Source organism: Crocuta crocuta, unplaced genomic scaffold (genome assembly GCF_008692635.1).
Source record: "Crocuta crocuta isolate KB4526 unplaced genomic scaffold, BGI_CrCroc_1.0 scaffold371, whole genome shotgun sequence".
In the NCBI taxonomy this organism is placed as follows: Eukaryota; Metazoa; Chordata; class Mammalia; order Carnivora; family Hyaenidae; genus Crocuta; species Crocuta crocuta.
In genome coordinates, this window is record NW_027530617.1 from 803,863 (window position 1) to 809,862 (window position 6,000).

Here is a 6,000-nt window from a genome sequence, read left to right on the forward strand (position 1 = left end):
GATAATTATCATAAAGCATCTTCCATGTCTGTCAAAGTCTTTTAAGTTATCATTCACATGGCATATATATGAATGAAAAGCTCCTTTTCAATATTACTTGTTGTAGTAATTTAGAAATATATTACATGAACATCCAGATGGCCAACAGACACATGAAACGATGCTCAGCATCCCTCCTCATCAGGGAAATANTAAATTAAAAAATTATACTGCAATAAAAAAAGAAATATATAACACGAACAAAGAATATAAAAATTTTTTTAAATTAGCATTTATTTATTTTTGAGAGAGAAAGAGAGACAGAGTGTAAGCAGGGAAGGGACAGAGAGAAAGGGAGACACAGAATCCGAAGCAGGCTCCAGGCTTTGAGCTGTCAGCACAGAGCCCAAGGTGGGCTTGAACTCATAGACCACAAGATCATAACCTGAGCTAAAGTCAGATGCCTAACCGACTGAGCCACCCAGGTGTGTTAAGAATATGAAATTGTTTCTAGTTGGTATAAAGTAACCTATCATCCTGCATTTGTTGATAAGTCTTTGAACTTTGAGTAAGGAGGAAAGAAATGATAAGTCCTTTGCTTCCCAATTTGTACATCTATAATGGATTGATTGCCAATGGGAGAGAAGAAAGTAAAAGATTTTTCAAAGTTTCAACCACAGTCTGCTCTAATTCATTAAACTTCTGATACTGTACAAACACATATTGATTAGGTCTCTAATGAAAAAGTTAAGAGAAAGAAATGTCCAAGTGAGTATGCCTTAATTCCCAAGCTATATGTAGATGCATCATTTGGATCAGTTACTAATTAATGAATAATTTTACAATCATTTACTGGATACTTCATCCCTGGTACTGGGAATTCAGCAGGAGAGATAAAAAGTAAGCTTTGCCTCTCTTGGAATTTATAATCTCATGACAATGACAGATATTGATGAACAGTTATTGCGCAAATAAGCCCATAATAACAGATACGATAATTGCTATGAGAAATAGCAGTACACTATAAATACAATATAAATAGCAGTAACTATAAAAACACACCGTAGGGGCATCTAACTTACACATGGGCTCAGTGTTGGCTTCCCTTAGGAAAGGTCATTCAAAAGGTTCAATGAATGTAAATATTACACAGCACCATACTCACAAATTTCCTTTTCTGTTAAAGATTGGTTATTATTATTATTTACATTTTAGTTACAAGTGACAGTAAATATATGGATATAAATATGTAAATATGTATTTACTCTCCTTAACACTGTTATTCAAAATAATGACAACTTCAAAAGAATGATAATAGGCTCTACTCAATGATAATCTCATACTATCTTCCACAGAAATATTTCCATTAACAAGTTTATCAATTTAACTTTTCTAAAAAGTCTGAAAACGTTTTAAAGAACATAAATTTAATATTGATTTTGGCATTTCCTATGCAAATTTGCTTCAGTTTTGTCATCAGATCTTAAATTAATGAGATTTCAAACTTTGTAAACAGGATAAGAGGATGTCAGGAGGCTGATAATTTATAGTTAACATGTTTTGCCTTTATCCACTAAAAAACAAATGAAGCAAAATTTAGAGGGGAAATTAATAACCCTTTGCTTCTAGGGAAGAGAAAAAAATCTGTTTTGAATGTTCAAAGGCTTTCTTCTGGTATCACAAGGTACATCATAATCACCCCCACTTTTAAAATCTTTTGAAAATATGTAATGAATCCTTGACAATCTTTCAGCTAAATGGTTATTAAATAAGCTATTGAAGTTTTTAGATGGATGTATTTCTGTCAGCCTAGTCTCCATTTTCAACCTCTAATAAAATCAGAAAATCCCTTTTATAAAAATTAATACAAAATATGTTTGTAGTTGTGTTCTGTGTAGCTTAGGAGTACAGGAGTTATTATAATTCAGTTTAGACATGAATTGGAAGACACGATAATAGTACATATACATGAGATCCTTTAAATACCTATATATTTAACATCCTTATCAACAGAGATATGAATAAAGCTAATAAATATATCATTGATATGTTTCCAGATTTAATTTAATGACTCTTTTATGGAGTGACATTGCACTGTGAAGGCCACAAAAAGGGAAATCACACTGTTCTTGTATCTTGTGGTTAGTGGCAAATTACATGCTTTTTGAAATTATCTATGAAGCAGCAACTATGTGTCATGGATTCATGAAAGGTACAGGCTGGATGTCAAAATGAAAATAGCCTGGGGGCACCTAGGTGGCTCAGTTGGTTGAGTGTCTGACTTCAGCTCAGGTCATGATCTCATGGTTCGTGGATTCAGGCCTTGCATCAGGCTCTGTGATGACAGCTTGCTCAGAGCCTGGAGCCTGCTTCAGATTCTGTCTCCTTCTCTCTCTGCTCCATTCATGCTCTGTCTCTCTGTCTCTCAATAACAAATAAATGTAAAAAAATGTTTAAGAAAAAAAAAGAAAATAGCATGGATGTTGGTACCAAAAAATTTACTATATAGAAAGAAAACTAGAATATTACTTTAAAGATTATCATAAATATTAGAGAAAACAAATAATTTCTATATAATATAATTTCTACTCTATATGTCACCTTACTGGTGGATACATTACATTATACATTTGTCCAAATGGAATATACAACACCAAGGGTCAGTCTTAATGCAAACTATGAACATTGGTTGATAATGATGTGTTGATTCAGGTTCTTGGATTATAACCAATGTAACACTCTACTAGGAGATTTTGTATCTATATGGGAGGGGAGGCCACATAGGAAATCTCTGTATCTGCCACTCAATTTTGTTGTGATCCTAAATTTCTCTAAAAAATAAAATGTGTTTAAATTTTTTTGAAAAAGGAAAAGGAAAATAAAATTGCTAGTATACCTATCCCACAAATCCCTATCTAGTTTCTAGATTTAGACTCAAAATGTGGCTTTTGACAAGTACAAAGAGGAAATTAACATCAATACCTCACTATTAAATGAGATTAGGAAGTTTTCCTAACAAAGAGGCCTGAGAAAAATGTCCCTTTGTCTCTATGAAAGAAGGCATCGTGTTTTGTAGTGGAATGCAATACAATAAAGACATCAATAATGTTCCCATGGTTATTTGGAATGAATGAACAATTCAACCAATGCAATTTTTGGAAGTGCCAAAAAGAGTGCGTTCTGCATTGGAAGCTTTTTGGTCATCTGAATGCTTCATAGATAAAATTTAGACTGATTGGAAGGTATGCCTTCTCAAATTGTGTTAAGGACATGCCCGAAGACATATGAAAGTGCACGGGGGTATTCAAAATCCCACCTTACTCAGTGCTGAGACATTTTAAACATTAGTCCTATGTTAAAAGATCATGGCTATACTGGAGTATAATAGCACAATTAGCATCACCTCCCCTCCCTACAAAAAAGGTAAGAAAAAAAAACCCAAGACTTTAAAGAAATGTGACTCCCTATTGGCAGGAGCTAATTTTGCTTTGCTCTCAGTCTTTCATGAGTACCAATTAATTTACTCTTGTGACATTAGAGTGACTTCCATGAAAACATTTGTAATTATGATTCAAGGAAGGGTATAAGATTATATGTTTGAGTTAATGTTTGTTATGTGCTTCGTGAGGCTAAAAACTTCAGCCTGGCCATACACTCCTTTTTCCCTCTGATCTCTATCATCACCTTATGGCAGCAGAATTCCCACTAAAGTTAAAAATGAGGAGACTAGGAGCTCCTGGGTGGCTTATTCGGTTAAACATCTAACTTTTGATATTGACTCAGGTTGTGATCTCGGCCCAGCATGGTCGTGGGGTCGGGCCCCATCTTGGGCTCCATGCTGAGTGTGCAGCCTGCTTAGGATTCTCTCAATCACAATTTCTCTCTCTCTCGCTCAAAATAAATAAACATTTTAAAAACTGAGACTAAAGCTAAGTAAAGCTGAGCTGGAGGGGCAAGCTTGGAGAGGCAGTGTGTCTAGTGGGAGAGGAACATGGGTCTTAGAGCCCGAAAAAAACCCTCTCTGAAATCCTAATGATGCCACAGATTTGTCGTGTGACCTCAACCAAGTTACTTAACATCTCTAAGCCTTAGTATTCTTGTTTGCAAATAAGAATAAAAATAATATCTATTTCAATGGTGATAATGAGGATTATAGAATATGATACTGTGCTGTCCAGCATGGTAGCCACTACCCACTCATGGTTATCAACCACTGAAAATGTGGCCAGTCCACTTGAGATGTGCTGTGATTGTGAAATACACATTAGATTTCCAAGACTTGGTATGAAAACAGAATATAAAACATCATGGTAATAACTTTCTCTGTAGTTTCTATTTTTACATGTTGTAATTATATTTTGGATCTCATTGTATTCTTAAATACATTATTAAAGTTAATATCACATATTTCTTTACAATGTTCTTATTTGCTTTTCAAATCCATTTGGAAAACTGGTCAGGATTGCTTTCATCATGCCAACATGACAAGTGAAAAAGCAAGGGCTCAAAAAAACTAAGACTTATTCAAAATGCCACAAGTAGGGACAGAACACAGAAACAAGTTCTGTGGTTTTTATCACTTAACTGTGTTAGCTCTAAAAATCAGCATCATGACATACTACCAGTAGTAAAAATGCCAATAACAACACCTTCATTTATTGAGTGTTATTCATGAGGTTGACACTGTTTTAAGTACTTCAAATGAATCAACTAATCTGATACACCTACTCTTGTGGTGGGTGCAGTATGACCCCTGTTTTATAAATTGTGAAATTAAGGAGGAAAGCAGGCCTGTATGTATTAGCTTCCCACATTTTGATCTCACCCACAGACTTTGATTTACATAGCGAGCAAATTAAAAGATCTGAAATTTATTTAATTTCTGCTTCTTTTTAAAAAATGTTCTTAATGTTTATTTATTTTTGAGAGACAGAGACAGAGCATGAGTGGGGGAGGGGCAGAGAGAGACAGAGACACAGAATCCGAAGCAGGCCACACAGTCTGAGCTGTCAGCACAGAGCTCGACATGGGGCTTGAACCCACAAACTGTGAGACTATGACCTGAGCTGAAGTTGGACACTTAACCAACTGAGCCACCCAGGTGTCCCTAACCTTTGCTTCTTAAGATCAGAACATCTCTACACCTCTAATGCATATGCTGAGTTTTATATTACTGGATTGTTAACCACTTCTAGTGAGCATCTCTTTACATTTTATCAATGACTTGAAGCATTAACTCTCTGGTATATGTATATCATTGCAGTTCAGAGTGGAAGGTCCTAAGTCAGCCTGCTAGGTTCAGATTCTGCTGGACCTAAAGATTTCTAGCTATGAATTTGGGCAAGTTACTAATCTCTTCACGTCATTGGATTTTTTTTTCCATCTATAAAATATAAAATGATAGAGGGTGAAGGAAGGAAGCAAGATAGTCTCTTTCTTACTTCAAAAATTGTCATGTATCCAGGTTCACCAAAGGTTTCTTTCTTTTTTTTTTTCAGGAGAATATTAAATCGTTTATTGATTACACATGATAATGGATGATACACAAGCTTTAATCCCATCTATAATTTTATCTGATACCATGATTCAATTTAGATATATTGCATAGGATGTGCCAACAATCATATTAATAACCAAATAAACTCCAGGACTTTGCTTGGGTGACCCTTTTAACGGTGAGCTCCAGGTCACAACACATTAACTGTCAGTTCAACCACACCAATGTTTGTGGAGACAATGGATTCTGTGCCCAAGCAGGTTGCAAATAAAATTTCAAATGGAACCTGGCATCACCCTGAAGGAATTCTAACTTCACACTGTTGGGGTAGTTTACCAAGATGGCTTCAGAGTAGACTAACTTTACACAGCACATTTAAAAAAAGACACATTTGAATGCTGACAAAAACTGAGGACTGATGGATGTGGGGGGAGGGGGGGATGGGCATGGAGGAGGACACTTTGGGGATGAGCACTGAGTGTTATGTGGAAACTAATTTGACAATAAACTATTAAAAAAAAAAA

At 35.2% G+C, this 6,000-nt stretch overlaps 1 pseudogene; it reads right to left on the reverse strand.

Annotated features, from left to right (window-relative positions):
* Positions 1-6,000, reverse strand: part of LOC144234729 (heterogeneous nuclear ribonucleoprotein A1 pseudogene) — a 59,082-nt pseudogene that overhangs the window by 52,028 nt on the left and 1,054 nt on the right.